This window comes from Hyla sarda, unplaced genomic scaffold, assembly GCF_029499605.1.
Source record: "Hyla sarda isolate aHylSar1 unplaced genomic scaffold, aHylSar1.hap1 scaffold_798, whole genome shotgun sequence".
Taxonomy (NCBI): Eukaryota; Metazoa; Chordata; class Amphibia; order Anura; family Hylidae; genus Hyla; species Hyla sarda.
The window spans coordinates 1-21621 of NW_026610823.1; the positions used below are offsets into that span (position 1 = coordinate 1).

The 21621-nt window shown below is 45.7% G+C and overlaps 6 non-coding genes and 1 pseudogene across 6 annotated transcripts; all 7 read left to right on the top strand.

The window, feature by feature from the left end:
• Positions 1 to 5352: 5352 nt before the first annotated feature.
• On the top strand, positions 5353 to 5538 carry LOC130346579 (U2 spliceosomal RNA). Its single transcript, XR_008884757.1, has one exon. It is a non-coding gene; the product is annotated as a U2 spliceosomal RNA (small nuclear RNA).
• Positions 5539 to 7620: 2082 nt separating this feature from the next.
• On the top strand, positions 7621 to 7811 carry LOC130346597 (U2 spliceosomal RNA). Its single transcript, XR_008884769.1, has one exon. It is a non-coding gene; the product is annotated as a U2 spliceosomal RNA (small nuclear RNA).
• Positions 7812 to 9898: 2087 nt separating this feature from the next.
• Positions 9899 to 10089, top strand: LOC130346610 (U2 spliceosomal RNA). Its single transcript, XR_008884780.1, has one exon. It is a non-coding gene; the product is annotated as a U2 spliceosomal RNA (small nuclear RNA).
• A 2092-nt stretch (positions 10090 to 12181) lies between these two features.
• Positions 12182 to 12372, top strand: LOC130346622 (U2 spliceosomal RNA). The gene has a single exon (XR_008884791.1). It is a non-coding gene; the product is annotated as a U2 spliceosomal RNA (small nuclear RNA).
• Positions 12373 to 15998: 3626 nt separating this feature from the next.
• Positions 15999 to 16199, top strand: LOC130346582 (U2 spliceosomal RNA; annotated as a pseudogene).
• A 2083-nt stretch (positions 16200 to 18282) lies between these two features.
• Positions 18283 to 18473, top strand: LOC130346634 (U2 spliceosomal RNA). Its single transcript, XR_008884802.1, has one exon. It is a non-coding gene; the product is annotated as a U2 spliceosomal RNA (small nuclear RNA).
• A 2082-nt stretch (positions 18474 to 20555) lies between these two features.
• On the top strand, positions 20556 to 20746 carry LOC130346573 (U2 spliceosomal RNA). The gene has a single exon (XR_008884752.1). It is a non-coding gene; the product is annotated as a U2 spliceosomal RNA (small nuclear RNA).
• The last annotated feature ends 875 nt before the right edge of the window (positions 20747 to 21621 follow it).

Sequence of the window (21621 nt, forward strand, 5' to 3'; positions counted from 1 at the left end):
GTACCCCCGACCTCTGCCTTGGGTAAGGGTTCCGCTTTTATAGCGGGATTCCGAGCCCCTGCTGCTATTGGGGAAGGGGCTTAGTCCCTGGGTGTGGAAGATGCCGTTCTCCTGGGCTTTCCCCTCTGGGGAAATGTCGATGCGAAATACCATCCGCATAGAGGTGTCGGAGAGCCATCGTCAGTTGAAGAACCTCCGCTTCATTGCGGAGGTGATTCTTCTTGACTACTTCCGCCTCAATAGGGAGGACATCCTGTGTCTAAATGACCAGGAAAGCCGTGGCCTGTATACCGTCACCTTCACGGCCACGGCGTGTTGCGATAACATCTATGCAACCTTGTCTGGTGCGGACCAGAGGGACGATCGACTCGACGGTCTTTCGTTCCAGTTCCTCTATGGTGAGGAACATATACCGTTGGTGGTGGCTATGCACAGCCCTCATGTGACCACGGAGGATATAGCCACTTTTCTTCGGCGATACTGCGAAGAGGTGCGATTCGCAAACAAAATATTGAACTCCGTGCGGTTCTGGAACGGCAAGAGGAAGTTCTGGGTCAAGCTCCGTAAGGATCCCGGTGGTATTGGGGGTCTTTGCCATCCGCCCCCAAATTTTGCCATCGGGAGAGTTCGGGGCTTCCTGTTCTATCCTCAAATGCCTATGTATTGCCGAAATTGCTTGAGGTTTGGCCACACCCAGGAGACCTGCGGCGCAGAGCGTGTGATTCGCTGCAATAGGTGTGGCCAAGAAGGTCACATAGCCTCAAGATGTAGCCATACGATAAGGTGTAACCTCTGCGGAGAGGAAAATCATGATTTTAATTCCTGTCCCCATAAAGCAAAAACTACGATGGGTGGGTCAAGGCTGGGCCCACCCAAAGAGGGGACAGGACAAAAGACGTCCTTTTTTAAGATGCCCAAACCCCAGATGGCAGGTACTGATGGGTCCAGGCCCAAGACCTCTGGTGCTCCATCGGGGGGCCCACCGGTGGTAGTGCTAGGGGGAGGCCATGGGGATTCCACGAAGCCCGGGCGGATGATCGAGTTTACTGCCCGGGAAATTGAAAGACGTCGATCGACTTCCTACCTGGCTCAAGAGCCCGCCGAAACTTCTGAAGGGGGCTCACCTGTGGCGGGTGGCAGCCGACGGGCCTCGGTGGGGGCAGAGGTGGACCCAAAATTGCAGCATAAGCCAGGTACTGGCTTGGCCCAGGGTCGCCCTGCTCCGGACGAAGAGGCCCCGGTGAAAGCCCGCCGGAAGGGGAGCCAGGTGGCCAGGTCTGAGCCCGGTCCTTTTACTCCGCCTATACAGGACAGGGCCAAGAAGACAAGTGGCGCCAAACCAGGGTTTGCTGCCCCGCCAGCAGTGGACCCGGTGGGTAAAACTGGCCATCGTCGATCGATGGGGAAGTTGGAGCAACAGTCCTCAGCAACGCTTGCTGGGGAACAAGCGATGAAAACTTCCCAAGGTAGCGGCAAAGGTTCCGGAAAAGAGGCCTCACAGGCCCCTGTGCAGCAGTTCCAGTCGTCAAAAGATGAAAGAAGACGCAGATCCATCAGCCGGGGGCCAGAGATTACATCGAGTGAGAGCAACACAGAGGATATGGACAGCAGTATGACATTTAAAAGACAAAGAGAAGAAGAAGAGGAAGACATTCAAAGGAAAGCGGCGTGCCGTAGTTCGGACGAGAGCGAGCTCAGGGTCGGGGCATCATCGATCTCAAGCTCCGACCCTCAGAACATTAAGGAGCTGATGACCCCGCAGGCGGGGGATGACGGTACGCAGCTTATTATTGACTTTGATTCTCCAAGCACGGACTCTCCATAAACTATGCCTATCCCTGTAAAAATTGCCTCACTCAATGTGAGGTCCTTAAAGAGCCCTGATCGCAGGGCTGCTTTATTTTCTTATCTAGAGACATGTGACTTTGACCTTTGCCTGCTACAAGAATGTGGAATCCCTAGTAAAATGGACTATAAAGACTTAAAAGAAGACTGGAAGCTGGGCCCATCCATATGGTCCGGTGCAAATGACTGTCGTTCTGTGGGTGTTGGGCTGCTCTGCCGAGGCCAGTCCTTTTCTATTCATACAGTAACTGAGATTGTGCCTGGCAGAGCTCTTTTAATTCATCTATATTTTAATGGACTTTTAATTCGTGTTTTAAATGTGTATGCCCCTCCTGATAAACAGGAGCGGGCAGAACTATTTGAAATTTTACCACTGTTTTGTGTTGGGTCTTCCCCCCTGCTGGTGGGAGGTGATTTTAACTGCATACGTGATGGGGAACACCGGCAGGGTGGGGATATTAATCGTAAAGACCGCACTTCTTACCTGCTTAAAAATTTTATTGATGATTTTAACTTGAAAGATTGCTGGAAGGATCTCTTGCCGGAGGACCCGGGCGCCACATGGTCCAATGGAAGAGTGAGCTCCAGAATCGATTTTATTTTTTCCTCTAGAGCTTTTAAACCCCTGAAATGCACGCTCGAGCAGAATATCTTCTCTGATCATAAGCTCCTCTTGGTGGTCCTGGAGCTAGAGGGGGAGCAAAAAGCAAAAAGGGGCCTCTGGAGATTAAACACCACACTCCTAGAGGACCCTGAGATAAAAGAGGAGTTTGTGCGGACCTACCAATGCTGGCAATCACAAAGAAAACCCCACGAGCCTATGCTGCACTGGTGGGAGGGCACCAAATCTAAAATCAGATTTTTTTTTATCAAAGCAGGTAAGAAGAAGGCAAAAATGGAAAAACAGTGGTTTTATGTTCTTAACATGCGTTTAAATGTACTTTTTAAATTGAAAGAAGCCGGTATGGATGTAGAAAATGATATTTTAAACCTTAAAACTGAAATAAAACATGCCATAGAAAAGAAAGGGAAACAAATCATTTTTAACTCACATGTGCAGCACCTGGAGGAGGGCGAGAAATGTTCCCGTTTCTTTTTTAAAAAAGTGATGAATAGGAGGGATATCATCCAAAACCTTGAGGGTGAATCCACTCCAAAAGGCATGTTAGATGCAGTTTTTAACTTCTACCAGCTTCTTTTTAATAAGAAAGATCTTAATCCATCCTTTTTAGAACATGTTCTTAATTCCCTTGATTTTAAGCTAGATGTTTTAGACCAGGAGGTTTTATCCCGTGATCTTAACTTAGATGAACTTTTATTTGTTTTTAAAAGTTTTTCTAGTGGGAAGGCCCCTGGGGAAGATGGTTTACCCATCGAATTTTATTTAGCTTTTTGGGATATTTTAAAGGATGATATGGTTTTATTGTATAAAGAAACTTTTATTGTTAATGAACTTCCCCCTTCCTGGAGGAGGGGGATTGTATCATTACTTTTTAAAAAGGGTGAAAAGGATATGCTAAAAAATTGGCGCCCCATCACACTTTTAAATGTCGATTATAAAGTTTTAGCCAAGTTATTAGCTGTCCGTTTTAAACCTTTTATTCATAAATTAATTCACCCAAATCAGGTTTGTGGGGTACCTGGAAGGTCTATAGCTGAATCCCTAAATATTTTAAGAGATGTTTTATGGTATTTTAAGGATAGAAATCAAACTGTAGCAATTTTATCCTTAGACTTTGAAAAAGCTTTTGATAGGGTCTCCCATGAATACCTGTTTTTAGTTCTTAAAAAGATGGCAGTGCCTGAAACGATTTTAAGCCGAATCATGCTTTTATACCGATCCTGTTTTAGTCAAGTCTCTGTTAATGGCTTTTTAACCAGCGGTGTTCCTCTTTTATCAGGTGTCAAACAGGGCTGCCCCCTGTCCCCACTCCTTTTTATTTGCGCAATCGAACCACTGATGGCCCTCCTCAGAAAAGACCGGGTAGTAAGAGGCGCACCGATACCTGGTGGAGGAGGGACCCATCTAAAGGTGTTGGGGTACATGGATGATGTCACCATACTGTGCCCGGACTCTCCATCCATGAGGGGGGCATTGAGGAACACCAGCTATTTCTGCGAGGTCTCTGGTTTTAAGCTAAACACAGATAAATGTGACTGTTTTTATATTGGCTCCTGGGATTCATCCATCACCCCAGGAGTCACAATGCAACAGGATCAAATTAAAGTTTTAGGTATTGTTTTTAACCAGGTCAATGATGGGAGCCCTAACTGGGATTCAGCTATAGCTAAGATGGAGAAGAAGATTTTAATGTGGAATCTTAGAAACCTTACCATGGAGGGGAAGATTTTAATAATAAAGATGGTTTTACTCCCTATTATGCTATACATTGCCATGGTATTTCCTCCATCTATTTTATACATTAAAAAAGTAACTAGAATTGTTTTTACTTTTTTATGGGGTTCAAAAATGGAGAAATTAAAGCGTGATTTTATGTACAAAAGTAAAGATAATGGCGGGAAAGATGTTCCTAACCTTTTTACTTTCTTTTACATAAAGTATTTCTGTTTCTGTTTTAAAATGATTAAATCCGATGGCATTTTTAGCTGCTTTTTAAGGTACGCTGCGGGCATGGTTTTTAAAAGATGGTTGCGCATCCCTCTGAACGCTCCGGTGCTTCTGTGTCCCCCAAAACATTATGTGGTGTTGGAAAAGACAGTCAGGCTCCTAGGTCTCCAAGATTTGGAGCCTGACATACTGGGGGACCAGAGAAAGGTATCAAAGGTCCTCAGGCGGAGTGAGGTTACCCTGGCAGTGTCCAATTTCACACAGGCAAGATCCAAAAAGGTATGGCGGAACGTGTACGGGAAGTTTCTGGCGAATGTACACAGGGATCTTGCCTGGGCAATCGTCCACCAGTGCCTCCCTACTCGTGAGTTCCAGCACAGGCGAGGACTGGTGGCGAGAGCCAAGTGCCCGAGAGATGGCTGCGGAGTGGACGAAACGGTGCTGCACATATTTTGGAACTGCCCTTTTGCACGGGAGCTTTGGAGGAAGGTAGGCCCACTTTTGAAGTGGGCCTGCGGCCTAAAAGATTTTAATCACGAATGTGTCTTTTACGGTCTTTTTAACTGCCCCAATTTTAAACAGCAGATGATCTGCTGGATGATTATTAATTGTTTTAAAAATGCCATCTGGAAAGTTAGGAACATCTTACTTTTTAAACATGATTTTATTGATGTTAAAAACTGTATAAAGCTGGCCCTGAGTGAGATGTACATCTATTACCTAAGAGACAAGAAACAGTTGGGGGCCAGCGAGGCAGCATCCATGTGGTGTCTGCCTCTATGGAACGAAATAACAATATAATCAGTTTTTATGACATTTGTATAATGTTTTATCCTGCCATTTTTATTTTTTCTCCTTTTATAACTGGTTTTATTATTTGTATTTTAAAACTTTTGTGAACCTTTTATTATTTTGCATTTTAAATTCTGTATGGTTTCTTATTTATTCAATAAAATTTTGTTGAAACCTTATCTGTTCTTATCAGTTTAATATCTGATACGTCCCCTATCTGGGGACCATATATTAAATGGATTTTTGAGAACGGGGGCCGATTTCGAAGCTTGCTTCCGTCGCCCTATGCATTGACCCGATATGGCAGTATCTTCGGGTACAGTGCACCACCCCCTTACAGGGTTAAAAAGAAAGATTCCTACTTTCATTGCTACCTGCTTGCTGGCTAGCCAGCTAGCCAGCCCTGTGGGCCTTGCTGCTGCTGCAGCCAAAAAACAAAAGGTGGTGCTGCTGCTGCTGCTTCTGCTGCTTCTGCTTGTGTCTGGCCGCTGTTGGAGCGTCCAGGCACAGGACTTCTGCTGCTGCTGACTAAATGGCCTCCTTAATTGGATCATTTGAGTAGCCAGCACACCTGTGCAGGTAGGGCATGACATGATAGGCAGCTGCCTTGATAGCGGGTGGGTGCTGAATGTTCCTAATTGACAAAATAAGATTAATGCTTATGAAGAAATATAAAATCTCATCCCTTCCCCAATATCGCGCCACACCCCTACCCCTTAATTCCCTGGTTGAACTTGATGGACATATGTCTTTTTTCGACCGTACTAACTATGTAACTATGTAACATAACATGGGGGGGGGGTCTCCTGGCTGTTCACACAGGTGTGTCATTGCTGTACATTGACCATGCATTGCTTCTGTGGTATTGCAAAGGCAAAGACAAATGCTTCCAGCCATCCATTGCACTAATGGATTGGTCATCAGCTGGCTGTCTATGTCCCGCATCAATATAGACCAAAGTACAGAGGGTTAGGCTATGCTATTGTGCACCTACCTGATGCATCAGAAGGTGCGAGGCCCTTGCTAAATTCTGTGCACAGACTTTGAGATCTATACTTTAGACTGTATCTAAACCTGCTCCAACATGGACTGACATTCTGGCCTACTTTCAGCCGATGCGACTTGTCTGTCGCTGAACAGTCGCTTTTTATGTATTCAGCACCTATGTATAATGTTGTAAAAATGCTCTAGAAGCTAAAGTCGCAGAAATGTCACACATATTTGGCCTGCAACTTTCTGTGCGACAAATTCAGACAGGAAAAATCAGTATAAATCCTTAGAAAATTATCCCCCAGTGTCTCCATCTGCTGGCGGTATTGAATAAGCATTGCTGCACTGATGGGGTATGCATTAGACGAAAAAAAAGAAGAAAAAGAAGAATAATACGCCCAGAAAAGAGGCGAAAAGGAGAAAAACGTAAAAAAACGTGAAAAAAAAGTAAGAGGAAGAGAAGGGAAAAAAAGGTGGAAATGGGTTTAAAAGTGATTTCGGCGGAGAAATATATATATATATATATATATATATATATATATATATATATACGCGCACACACACACATATATATAAACGTATTCTCCGTTGAGATATTGCAGCCGCTGCTGTGTCCAGGCCCAGGAGCCTTAGCACTGTGCTGTGATGTCACTCAATACCACTGACATCACTAGGTGTAAACAACATCTCTCCTTTGCTGTGTATGTGACTATGGAGCTGTTTGGTGATGTCGTCTATTATGGCCTTCATAGAAGCAACAGGAGATTGTTGCATCCATCTAGAACCCTCAGAACTACAGTGCTATGATGTCACTCACTTCCACAGGCCTTGCAGAGTGTAAACAACAACAACCCAGCTTTGTTGTGTATGTAACCATAGGGATTTGTGATGTCACCTAGAACCTTCACAGCAGCGACAGCTTTATGAGGAGCATCAGCACTGCTCTGCCTGAGCAGAACCATCACCGCCATAGGTTGTCAAATAACCCGGGTTTAACCCACACAGGTAAGTCCAATGGGGTGCAGGCATGTCCTCTATGCTTACAGCTTCCCGTGGGTGTTGGTTTGATACCGTTTGGGGACAGCCAAGGAGGCATCTGCAGGCAACAAAGGTAGGTGTGTGCTTGTGTGTGTGTTTCCTATGCAGATCCTAAGCCCAGTGTCACATGCAAGTAGGAGGAGTAAGAAGGGTTCCTGGCAAATCCGGGTTATGGATTGCATTTAAAAAGGCCCCGTGGGAGTGCAATGGGCCCCTGTCTTGCTGCTTAGCAATAATGGTATGGGTTTAGGTTCTGCTGTGTGTACTGGTGGTTGACTGCCCCCCAGCCCAGAGTGTGCATGGAAAATTGTCTGGCAGCCTCCCTGACAGCAAGCAGTGATAGTGCCCATGAAGGGGACCTTGTTGGGCCCGCCCCTTTCACGGTTATCGCTTCTCGGCCTTTTGGCTAAGATCAAGTGTAGTATCTGTTCTTATCAGTTTAATATCTGATACGTCCCCTATCTGGGGACCATATATTAAATGGATTTTTGAGAACGGGGGCCGATTTCGAAGCTTGCTTCCGTCGCCCTATGCATTGACCCGATATGGCAGTATCTTCGGGTACAGTGCACCACCCCCTTACAGGGTTAAAAAGAAAGATTCCTACTTTCATTGCTACCTGCTTGCTGGCTAGCCAGCTAGCCAGCCCTGTGGGCCTTGCTGCTGCTGCAGCCAAAAAACAAAAGGTGGTGCTGCTGCTGCTGCTGCTTCTGCTGCTTCTGCTTGTGTCTGGCCGCTGTTGGAGCGTTCAGGCACAGGACTTCTGCTGCTGCTGACTAAATGGCCTCCTTAATTGGATCATTTGAGTAGCCAGCACACCTGTGCAGGTAGGGCATGACATGATAGGCAGCTGCCTTGATAGCGGGTGGGTGCTGAATGTTCCTAATTGACAAAATAAGATTAATGCTTATGAAGAAATATAAAATCTCATCCCTTCCCCAATATCGCGCCACACCCCTACCCCTTAATTCCCTGGTTGAACTTGATGGACATATGTCTTTTTTCGACCGTACTAACTATGTAACTATGTAACATAACATGGGGGGGGGGTCTCCTGGCTGTTCACACAGGTGTGTCATTGCTGTACATTGACCATGCATTGCTTCTGTGGTATTGCAAAGGCAAAGACAAATGCTTCCAGCCATCCATTGCACTAATGGATTGGTCATCAGCTGGCTGTCTATGTCCCGCATCAATATAGACCAAAGTACAGAGGGTTAGGCTATGCTATTGTGCACCTACCTGATGCATCAGAAGGTGCGAGGCCCTTGCTAAATTCTGTGCACAGACTTTGAGATCTATACTTTAGACTGTATCTAAACCTGCTCCAACATGGACTGACATTCTGGCCTACTTTCAGCCGATGCGACTTGTCTGTCGCTGAACAGTCGCTTTTTATGTATTCAGCACCTATGTATAATGTTGTAAAAATGCTCTAGAAGCTAAAGTCGCAGAAATGTCACACATATTTGGCCTGCAACTTTCTGTGCGACAAATTCAGACAGGAAAAATCAGTATAAATCCTTAGAAAATTATCCCCCAGTGTCTCCATCTGCTGGCGGTATTGAATAAGCATTGCTGCACTGATGGGGTATGCATTAGACGAAAAAAAAGAAGAAAAAGAAGAATAATACGCCCAGAAAAGAGGCGAAAAGGAGAAAAACGTAAAAAAACGTGAAAAAAAAGTAAGAGGAAGAGAAGGGAAAAAAAGGTGGAAATGGGTTTAAAAGTGATTTCGGCGGAGAAATATATATATATATATATATATATATATATATATATATATATATACGCGCACACACACACATATATATAAACGTATTCTCCGTTGAGATATTGCAGCCGCTGCTGTGTCCAGGCCCAGGAGCCTTAGCACTGTGCTGTGATGTCACTCAATACCACTGACATCACTAGGTGTAAACAACATCTCTCCTTTGCTGTGTATGTGACTATGGAGCTGTTTGGTGATGTCGTCTATTATGGCCTTCATAGAAGCAACAGGAGATTGTTGCATCCATCTAGAACCCTCAGAACTACAGTGCTATGATGTCACTCACTTCCACAGGCCTTGCAGAGTGTAAACAACAACAACCCAGCTTTGTTGTGTATGTAACCATAGGGATTTGTGATGTCACCTAGAACCTTCACAGCAGCGACAGCTTTATGAGGAGCATCAGCACTGCTCTGCCTGAGCAGAACCATCACCGCCATAGGTTGTCAAATAACCCGGGTTTAACCCACACAGGTAAGTCCAATGGGGTGCAGGCATGTCCTCTATGCTTACAGCTTCCCGTGGGTGTTGGTTTGATACCGTTTGGGGACAGCCAAGGAGGCATCTGCAGGCAACAAAGGTAGGTGTGTGCTTGTGTGTGTGTTTCCTATGCAGATCCTAAGCCCAGTGTCACATGCAAGTAGGAGGAGTAAGAAGGGTTCCTGGCAAATCCGGGTTATGGATTGCATTTAAAAAGGCCCCGTGGGAGTGCAATGGGCCCCTGTCTTGCTGCTTAGCAATAATGGTATGGGTTTAGGTTCTGCTGTGTGTACTGGTGGTTGACTGCCCCCCAGCCCAGAGTGTGCATGGAAAATTGTCTGGCAGCCTCCCTGACAGCAAGCAGTGATAGTGCCCATGAAGGGGACCTTGTTGGGCCCGCCCCTTTCACGGTTATCGCTTCTCGGCCTTTTGGCTAAGATCAAGTGTAGTATCTGTTCTTATCAGTTTAATATCTGATACGTCCCCTATCTGGGGACCATATATTAAATGGATTTTTGAGAACGGGGGCCGATTTCGAAGCTTGCTTCCGTCGCCCTATGCATTGACCCGATATGGCAGTATCTTCGGGTACAGTGCACCACCCCCTTACAGGGTTAAAAAGAAAGATTCCTACTTTCATTGCTACCTGCTTGCTGGCTAGCCAGCTAGCCAGCCCTGTGGGCCTTGCTGCTGCTGCAGCCAAAAAACAAAAGGTGGTGCTGCTGCTGCTGCTTCTGCTGCTTCTGCTTGTGTCTGGCCGCTGTTGGAGCGTCCAGGCACAGGACTTCTGCTGCTGCTGACTAAATGGCCTCCTTAATTGGATCATTTGAGTAGCCAGCACACCTGTGCAGGTAGGGCATGACATGATAGGCAGCTGCCTTGATAGCGGGTGGGTGCTGAATGTTCCTAATTGACAAAATAAGATTAATGCTTATGAAGAAATATAAAATCTCATCCCTTCCCCAATATCGCGCCACACCCCTACCCCTTAATTCCCTGGTTGAACTTGATGGACATATGTCTTTTTTCGACCGTACTAACTATGTAACTATGTAACATAACATGGGGGGGGGGGTCTCCTGGCTGTTCACACAGGTGTGTCATTGCTGTACATTGACCATGCATTGCTTCTGTGGTATTGCAAAGGCAAAGACAAATGCTTCCAGCCATCCATTGCACTAATGGATTGGTCATCAGCTGGCTGTCTATGTCCCGCATCAATATAGACCAAAGTACAGAGGGTTAGGCTATGCTATTGTGCACCTACCTGATGCATCAGAAGGTGCGAGGCCCTTGCTAAATTCTGTGCACAGACTTTGAGATCTATACTTTAGACTGTATCTAAACCTGCTCCAACATGGACTGACATTCTGGCCTACTTTCAGCCGATGCGACTTGTCTGTCGCTGAACAGTCGCTTTTTATGTATTCAGCACCTATGTATAATGTTGTAAAAATGCTCTAGAAGCTAAAGTCGCAGAAATGTCACACATATTTGGCCTGCAACTTTCTGTGCGACAAATTCAGACAGGAAAAATCAGTATAAATCCTTAGAAAATTATCCCCCAGTGTCTCCATCTGCTGGCGGTATTGAATAAGCATTGCTGCACTGATGGGGTATGCATTAGACGAAAAAAAAGAAGAAAAAGAAGAATAATACGCCCAGAAAAGAGGCGAAAAGGAGAAAAACGTAAAAAAACGTGAAAAAAAAGTAAGAGGAAGAGAAGGGAAAAAAAGGTGGAAATGGGTTTAAAAGTGATTTCGGCGGAGAATATATATATATATATATATATATATATATATATATATATATATATATATATACGCGCACACACACACATATATATAAACGTATTCTCCGTTGAGATATTGCAGCCGCTGCTGTGTCCAGGCCCAGGAGCCTTAGCACTGTGCTGTGATGTCACTCAATACCACTGACATCACTAGGTGTAAACAACATCTCTCCTTTGCTGTGTATGTGACTATGGAGCTGTTTGGTGATGTCGTCTATTATGGCCTTCATAGAAGCAACAGGAGATTGTTGCATCCATCTAGAACCCTCAGAACTACAGTGCTATGATGTCACTCACTTCCACAGGCCTTGCAGAGTGTAAACAACAACAACCCAGCTTTGTTGTGTATGTAACCATAGGGATTTGTGATGTCACCTAGAACCTTCACAGCAGCGACAGCTTTATGAGGAGCATCAGCACTGCTCTGCCTGAGCAGAACCATCACCGCCATAGGTTGTCAAATAACCCGGGTTTAACCCACACAGGTAAGTCCAATGGGGTGCAGGCATGTCCTCTATGCTTACAGCTTCCCGTGGGTGTTGGTTTGATACCGTTTGGGGACAGCCAAGGAGGCATCTGCAGGCAACAAAGGTAGGTGTGTGCTTGTGTGTGTGTTTCCTATGCAGATCCTAAGCCCAGTGTCACATGCAAGTAGGAGGAGTAAGAAGGGTTCCTGGCAAATCCGGGTTATGGATTGCATTTAAAAAGGCCCCGTGGGAGTGTAATGGGCCCCTGTCTTGCTGCTTAGCAATAATGGTATGGGTTTAGGTTCTGCTGTGTGTACTGGTGGTTGACTGCCCCCCAGCCCAGAGTGTGCATGGAAAATTGTCTGGCAGCCTCCCTGACAGCAAGCAGTGATAGTGCCCATGAAGGGGACCTTGTTGGGCCCGCCCCTTTCACGGTTATCGCTTCTCGGCCTTTTGGCTAAGATCAAGTGTAGTATCTGTTCTTATCAGTTTAATATCTGATACGTCCCCTATCTGGGGACCATATATTAAATGGATTTTTGAGAACGGGGGCCGATTTCGAAGCTTGCTTCCGTCGCCCTATGCATTGACCCGATATGGCAGTATCTTCGGGTACAGTGCACCACCCCCTTACAGGGTTAAAAAGAAAGATTCCTACTTTCATTGCTACCTGCTTGCTGGCTAGCCAGCTAGCCAGCCCTGTGGGCCTTGCTGCTGCTGCAGCCAAAAAACAAAAGGTGGTGCTGCTGCTGCTGCTTCTGCTGCTTCTGCTTGTGTCTGGCCGCTGTTGGAGCGTCCAGGCACAGGACTTCTGCTGCTGCTGACTAAATGGCCTCCTTAATTGGATCATTTGAGTAGCCAGCACACCTGTGCAGGTAGGGCATGACATGATAGGCAGCTGCCTTGATAGCGGGTGGGTGCTGAATGTTCCTAATTGACAAAATAAGATTAATGCTTATGAAGAAATATAAAATCTCATCCCTTCCCCAATATCGCGCCACACCCCTACCCCTTAATTCCCTGGTTGAACTTGATGGACATATGTCTTTTTTCGACCGTACTAACTATGTAACTATGTAACATAACATGGGGGGGGGGTCTCCTGGCTGTTCACACAGGTGTGTCATTGCTGTACATTGACCATGCATTGCTTCTGTGGTATTGCAAAGGCAAAGGCAAATGCTTCCAGCCATCCATTGCACTAATGGATTGGTCATCAGCTGGCTGTCTATGTCCCGCATCAATATAGACCAAAGTACAGAGGGTTAGGCTATGCTATTGTGCACCTACCTGATGCATCAGAAGGTGCGAGGCCCTTGCTAAATTCTGTGCACAGACTTTGAGATCTATACTTTAGACTGTATCTAAACCTGCTCCAACATGGACTGACATTCTGGCCTACTTTCAGCCGATGCGACTTGTCTGTCGCTGAACAGTCGCTTTTTATGTATTCAGCACCTATGTATAATGTTGTAAAAATGCTCTAGAAGCTAAAGTCGCAGAAATGTCACACATATTTGGCCTGCAACTTTCTGTGCGACAAATTCAGACAGGAAAAATCAGTATAAATCCTTAGAAAATTATCCCCCAGTGTCTCCATCTGCTGGCGGTATTGAATAAGCATTGCTGCACTGATGGGGTATGCATTAGACGAAAAAAAAGAAGAAAAAGAAGAATAATACGCCCAGAAAAGAGGCGAAAAGGAGAAAAACGTAAAAAAACGTGAAAAAAAAGTAAGAGGAAGAGAAGGGAAAAAAAGGTGGAAATGGGTTTAAAAGTGATTTCGGCGGAGAAATATATATATATATATATATATATATATATATATATATATATATATATATGCGCACACACACACATATATATAAACGTATTCTCCGTTGAGATATTGCAGCCGCTGCTGTGTCCAGGCCCAGGAGCCTTAGCACTGTGCTGTGATGTCACTCAATACCACTGACATCACTAGGTGTAAACAACATCTCTCCTTTGCTGTGTATGTGACTATGGAGCTGTTTGGTGATGTCGTCTATTATGGCCTTCATAGAAGCAACAGGAGATTGTTGCATCCATCTAGAACCCTCAGAACTACAGTGCTATGATGTCACTCACTTCCACAGGCCTTGCAGAGTGTAAACAACAACAACCCAGCTTTGTTGTGTATGTAACCATAGGGATTTGTGATGTCACCTAGAACCTTCACAGCAGCGACAGCTTTATGAGGAGCATCAGCACTGCTCTGCCTGAGCAGAACCATCACCGCCATAGGTTGTCAAATAACCCGGGTTTAACCCACACAGGTAAGTCCAATGGGGTGCAGGCATGTCCTCTATGCTTACAGCTTCCCGTGGGTGTTGGTTTGATACCGTTTGGGGACAGCCAAGGAGGCATCTGCAGGCAACAAAGGTAGGTGTGTGCTTGTGTGTGTGTTTCCTATGCAGATCCTAAGCCCAGTGTCACATGCAAGTAGGAGGAGTAAGAAGGGTTCCTGGCAAATCCGGGTTATGGATTGCATTTAAAAAGGCCCCGTGGGAGTGTAATGGGCCCCTGTCTTGCTGCTTAGCAATAATGGTATGGGTTTAGGTTCTGCTGTGTGTACTGGTGGTTGACTGCCCCCCAGCCCAGAGTGTGCATGGAAAATTGTCTGGCAGCCTCCCTGACAGCAAGCAGTGATAGTGCCCATGAAGGGGACCTTGTTGGGCCCGCCCCTTTCACGGTTATCGCTTCTCGGCCTTTTGGCTAAGATCAAGTGTAGTTCTGCTCACTTGGTCTGGCCAGAGGGTGTCTGGGGTACCCGGCTCCTTTGCCTGGGGGGATCGTCCTTCTTAACGGAGGGACTTCACCCCCCTGCTGCTATTAGGGAGCCGGCCTAGTCCCCAGACAACGGGAGGCGATCCACACCTACCTGCTTGCGTGGGGGAGGTGCCTGGATACCTTGGAGATGGCTGAAGATCGTGGATCTGCTTCTGAAGGTGTACCATCCTTCGCAAGATTACGGAATGGAGTGCGGATTTCCTTGCAGGATGTGCGGAAAAAGGAGAGAGGCCTGGTATTCGTGGTCGAGGATGTTTTGTTCAAGCTCTTGGAGATCAGGAAGGAACAAATTCTTTCCATGCTGGAATTTCCAAAGAGTGGATACTATGATGTTGTGCTTATGTCAGAAGAGGACTATGATGTATTCTGGAGCCGTTTTCAGCAAAGGAAAGGAAGTTCGGTCCTGGAGGGAGTGGGGATAATTCCACACTTCCCTCGCAGAGAAAGACTGGTGACTGTAAGAATGTACAGCCCATATACACCAGAAGAAGACATTGTTACTTTCCTGTTAAGATTTTGTGATAATGTATTGCCCAAAGGTAAGATTTTGAACCAGTTTGGATTATGGACTACCAAATGGAAGTTTGATGTAAAATTTAAAGAAACGGTGGATGGTAAGCTAATAGTCCCGCCAGGGCGGTTTAAAATTGGAACGGTAAACGGTGACTTGTTTTTCTCCGGCATGCAAGAGTTTTGCCGTAAGTGTAAGCAGTATGGCCATAGTAAGGATGTATGTACATTCCTGTGGTGCTTCAAGTGCCAAGAAGAAGGTCATGAGGCGGAGAATTGTGAGAAGAAGAAGAAGTGCCATCTGTGTGGGAATGAGGGCCATCTTCTTGGCTCTTGTCCCAAGAAAAAGGTTGGGAAAAAAGAGGCGGTTAAAAGAAGCCGAGAGGAAGTAGTTGAAGCAAAAGAGCCTGAGCTAGAACAGGTTCCAATAAGAAGAGCAGCGGAACAGAAGAAAAAGAAAGAGGTGGAAGAGTTTGTGCCGTCACAATATGGTGGTGTGCTTGGAAGTTTATTGGAGAATCTGTCAGAAACAGAAAGACGGACATTTGATAAAGAAATGATTGAGCTAAAAGCAAGATTTAAGTCACGGGAGGAGGAGGTGCGGGACAAAGTTTATTTTTCTTTTAAGGCGGATATGAATCGTTTCATTGAAGCGTATAAAATTCCAGCCTGGTTGGCATCTCAAGCCAAGAGTGATGTGACTAGAGGGAATATCAGTCTAGGTTTGATTGATTTCCTAACGGTGTATGCTTGGAGGAAGGGAATGACTTTCTAATGGAGATTTGTTAATTAGAAAGTAAGGTATGGTTTAGTTATTTTATGAGTTTTTTCTTTATGTATTGATTTTAAAATGTTTCTTTTTATTTCATTTGGTGTTTAAGAAAAGAAATTAAATTATGTTACCCAAGGATGAACACAATAATTGAGTTTCAAATAAGATCTTGGAACTCTGAGTGAGTTCTGAGGGCAACTTAAAAAAAATCTGTTCTTATCAGTTTAATATCTGATACGTCCCCTATCTGGGGACCATATATTAAATGGATTTTTGAGAACGGGGGCCGATTTCGAAGCTTGCTTCCGTCGCCCTATGCATTGACCCGATATGGCAGTATCTTCGGGTACAGTGCACCACCCCCTTACAGGGTTAAAAAGAAAGATTCCTACTTTCATTGCTACCTGCTTGCTGGCTAGCCAGCTAGCCAGCCCTGTGGGCCTTGCTGCTGCTGCAGCCAAAAAACAAAAGGTGGTGCTGCTGCTGCTGCTTCTGCTGCTTCTGCTTGTGTCTGGCCGCTGTTGGAGCGTCCAGGCACAGGACTTCTGCTGCTGCTGACTAAATGGCCTCCTTAATTGGATCATTTGAGTAGCCAGCACACCTGTGCAGGTAGGGCATGACATGATAGGCAGCTGCCTTGATAGCGGGTGGGTGCTGAATGTTCCTAATTGACAAAATAAGATTAATGCTTATGAAGAAATATAAAATCTCATCCCTTCCCCAATATCGCGCCACACCCCTACCCCTTAATTCCCTGGTTGAACTTGATGGACATATGTCTTTTTTCGACCGTACTAACTATGTAACTATGTAACATAACATGGGGGGGGGGGTCTCCTGGCTGTTCACACAGGTGTGTCATTGCTGTACATTGACCATGCATTGCTTCTGTGGTATTGCAAAGGCAAAGACAAATGCTTCCAGCCATCCATTGCACTAATGGATTGGTCATCAGCTGGCTGTCTATGTCCCGCATCAATATAGACCAAAGTACAGAGGGTTAGGCTATGCTATTGTGCACCTACCTGATGCATCAGAAGGTGCGAGGCCCTTGCTAAATTCTGTGCACAGACTTTGAGATCTATACTTTAGACTGTATCTAAACCTGCTCCAACATGGACTGACATTCTGGCCTACTTTCAGCCGATGCGACTTGTCTGTCGCTGAACAGTCGCTTTTTATGTATTCAGCACCTATGTATAATGTTGTAAAAATGCTCTAGAAGCTAAAGTCGCAGAAATGTCACACATATTTGGCCTGCAACTTTCTGTGCGACAAATTCAGACAGGAAAAATCAGTATAAATCCTTAGAAAATTATCCCCCAGTGTCTCCATCTGCTGGCGGTATTGAATAAGCATTGCTGCACTGATGGGGTATGCATTAGACGAAAAAAAAGAAGAAAAAGAAGAATAATACGCCCAGAAAAGAGGCGAAAAGGAGAAAAACGTAAAAAAACGTGAAAAAAAAGTAAGAGGAAGAGAAGGGAAAAAAAGGTGGAAATGGGTTTAAAAGTGATTTCGGCGGAGAAATATATATATATATATATATATATATATATATATATATATATACGCGCACACACACACATATATATAAACGTATTCTCCGTTGAGATATTGCAGCCGCTGCTGTGTCCAGGCCCAGGAGCCTTAGCACTGTGCTGTGATGTCACTCAATACCACTGACATCACTAGGTGTAAACAACATCTCTCCTTTGCTGTGTATGTGACTATGGAGCTGTTTGGTGATGTCGTCTATTATGGCCTTCATAGAAGCAACAGGAGATTGTTGCATCCATCTAGAACCCTCAGAACTACAGTGCTATGATGTCACTCACTTCCACAGGCCTTGCAGAGTGTAAACAACAACAACCCAGCTTTGTTGTGTATGTAACCATAGGGATTTGTGATGTCACCTAGAACCTTCACAGCAGCGACAGCTTTATGAGGAGCATCAGCACTGCTCTGCCTGAGCAGAACCATCACCGCCATAGGTTGTCAAATAACCCGGGTTTAACCCACACAGGTAAGTCCAATGGGGTGCAGGCATGTCCTCTATGCTTACAGCTTCCCGTGGGTGTTGGTTTGATACCGTTTGGGGACAGCCAAGGAGGCATCTGCAGGCAACAAAGGTAGGTGTGTGCTTGTGTGTGTGTTTCCTATGCAGATCCTAAGCCCAGTGTCACATGCAAGTAGGAGGAGTAAGAAGGGTTCCTGGCAAATCCGGGTTATGGATTGCATTTAAAAAGGCCCCGTGGGAGTGCAATGGGCCCCTGTCTTGCTGCTTAGCAATAATGGTATGGGTTTAGGTTCTGCTGTGTGTACTGGTGGTTGACTGCCCCCCAGCCCAGAGTGTGCATGGAAAATTGTCTGGCAGCCTCCCTGACAGCAAGCAGTGATAGTGCCCATGAAGGGGACCTTGTTGGGCCCGCCCCTTTCACGGTTATCGCTTCTCGGCCTTTTGGCTAAGATCAAGTGTAGTATCTGTTCTTATCAGTTTAATATCTGATACGTCCCCTATCTGGGGACCATATATTAAATGGATTTTTGAGAACGGGGGCCGATTTCGAAGCTTGCTTCCGTCGCCCTATGCATTGACCCGATATGGCAGTATCTTCGGGTACAGTGCACCACCCCCTTACAGGGTTAAAAAGAAAGATTCCTACTTTCATTGCTACCTGCTTGCTGGCTAGCCAGCTAGCCAGCCCTGTGGGCCTTGCTGCTGCTGCAGCCAAAAAACAAAAGGTGGTGCTGCTGCTGCTGCTTCTGCTGCTTCTGCTTGTGTCTGGCCGCTGTTGGAGCGTCCAGGCACAGGACTTCTGCTGCTGCTGACTAAATGGCCTCCTTAATTGGATCATTTGAGTAGCCAGCACACCTGTGCAGGTAGGGCATGACATGATAGGCAGCTGCCTTGATAGCGGGTGGGTGCTGAATGTTCCTAATTGACAAAATAAGATTAATGCTTATGAAGAAATATAAAATCTCATCCCTTCCCCAATATCGCGCCACACCCCTACCCCTTAATTCCCTGGTTGAACTTGATGGACATATGTCTTTTTTCGACCGTACTAACTATGTAACTATGTAACATAACATGGGGGGGGGGGGTCTCCTGGCTGTTCACACAGGTGTGTCATTGCTGTACATTGACCATGCATTGCTTCTGTGGTATTGCAAAGGCAAAGACAAATGCTTCCAGCCATCCATTGCACTAATGGATTGGTCATCAGCTGGCTGTCTATGTCCCGCATCAATATAGACCAAAGTACAGAGGGTTAGGCTATGCTATTGTGCACCTACCTGATGCATCAGAAGGTGCGAGGCCCTTGCTAAATTCTGTGCACAGACTTTGAGATCTATACTTTAGACTGTATCTAAACCTGCTCCAACATGGACTGACATTCTGGCCTACTTTCAGCCGATGCGACTTGTCTGTCGCTGAACAGTCGCTTTTTATGTATTCAGCACCTATGTATAATGTTGTAAAAATGCTCTAGAAGCTAAAGTCGCAGAAATGTCACACATATTTGGCCTGCAACTTTCTGTGCGACAAATTCAGACAGGAAAAATCAGTATAAATCCTTAGAAAATTATCCCCCAGTGTCTCCATCTGCTGGCGGTATTGAATAAGCATTGCTGCACTGATGGGGTATGCATTAGACGAAAAAAAAGAAGAAAAAGAAGAATAATACGCCCAGAAAAGAGGCGAAAAGGAGAAAAACGTAAAAAAACGTGAAAAAAAAGTAAGAGGAAGAGAAGGGAAAAAAAGGTGGAAATGGGTTTAAAAGTGATTTCGGCGGAGAAATATATATATATATATATATATATATATATATATATATATACGCGCACACACACACATATATATAAACGTATTCTCCGTTGAGATATTGCAGCCGCTGCTGTGTCCAGGCCCAGGAGCCTTAGCACTGTGCTGTGATGTCACTCAATACCACTGACATCACTAGGTGTAAACAACATCTCTCCTTTGCTGTGTATGTGACTATGGAGCTGTTTGGTGATGTCGTCTATTATGGCCTTCATAGAAGCAACAGGAGATTGTTGCATCCATCTAGAACCCTCAGAACTACAGTGCTATGATGTCACTCACTTCCACAGGCCTTGCAGAGTGTAAACAACAACAACCCAGCTTTGTTGTGTATGTAACCATAGGGATTTGTGATGTCACCTAGAACCTTCACAGCAGCGACAGCTTTATGAGGAGCATCAGCACTGCTCTGCCTGAGCAGAACCATCACCGCCATAGGTTGTCAAATAACCCGGGTTTAACCCACACAGGTAAGTCCAATGGGGTGCAGGCATGTCCTCTATGCTTACAGCTTCCCGTGGGTGTTGGTTTGATACCGTTTGGGGACAGCCAAGGAGGCATCTGCAGGCAACAAAGGTAGGTGTGTGCTTGTGTGTGTGTTTCCTATGCAGATCCTAAGCCCAGTGTCACATGCAAGTAGGAGGAGTAAGAAGGGTTCCTGGCAAATCCGGGTTATGGATTGCATTTAAAAAGGCCCCGTGGGAGTGCAATGGGCCCCTGTCTTGCTGCTTAGCAATAATGGTATGGGTTTAGGTTCTGCTGTGTGTACTGGTGGTTGACTGCCCCCCAGCCCAGAGTGTGCATGGAAAATTGTCTGGCAGCCTCCCTGACAGCAAGCAGTGATAGTGCCCATGAAGGGGACCTTGTTGGGCCCGCCCCTTTCACGGTTATCGCTTCTCGGCCTTTTGGCTAAGATCAAGTGTAGTATCTGTTCTTATCAGTTTAATATCTGATACGTCCCCTATCTGGGGACCATATATTAAATGGATTTTTGAGAACGGGGGCCGATTTCGAAGCTTGCTTCCGTCGCCCTATGCATTGACCCGATATGGCAGTATCTTCGGGTACAGTGCACCACCCCCTTACAGGGTTAAAAAGAAAGATTCCTACTTTCATTGCTACCTGCTTGCTGGCTAGCCAGCTAGCCAGCCCTGTGGGCCTTGCTGCTGCTGCAGCCAAAAAACAAAAGGTGGTGCTGCTGCTGCTGCTTCTGCTGCTTCTGCTTGTGTCTGGCCGCTGTTGGAGCGTCCAGGCACAGGACTTCTGCTGCTGCTGACTAAATGGCCTCCTTAATTGGATCATTTGAGTAGCCAGCACACCTGTGCAGGTAGGGCATGACATGATAGGCAGCTGCCTTGATAGCGGGTGGGTGCTGAATGTTCCTAATTGACAAAATAAGATTAATGCTTATGAAGAAATATAAAATCTCATCCCTTCCCCAATATCGCGCCACACCCCTACCCCTTAATTCCCTGGTTGAACTTGATGGACATATGTCTTTTTTCGACCGTACTAACTATGTAACTATGTAACATAACATGGGGGGGGGGTCTCCTGGCTGTTCACACAGGTGTGTCATTGCTGTACATTGACCATGCATTGCTTCTGTGGTATTGCAAAGGCAAAGACAAATGCTTCCAGCCATCCATTGCACTAATGGATTGGTCATCAGCTGGCTGTCTATGTCCCGCATCAATATAGACCAAAGTACAGAGGGTTAGGCTATGCTATTGTGCACCTACCTGATGCATCAGAAGGTGCGAGGCCCTTGCTAAATTCTGTGCACAGACTTTGAGATCTATACTTTAGACTGTATCTAAACCTGCTCCAACATGGACTGACATTCTGGCCTACTTTCAGCCGATGCGACTTGTCTGTCGCTGAACAGTCGCTTTTTATGTATTCAGCACCTATGTATAATGTTGTAAAAATGCTCTAGAAGCTAAAGTCGCAGA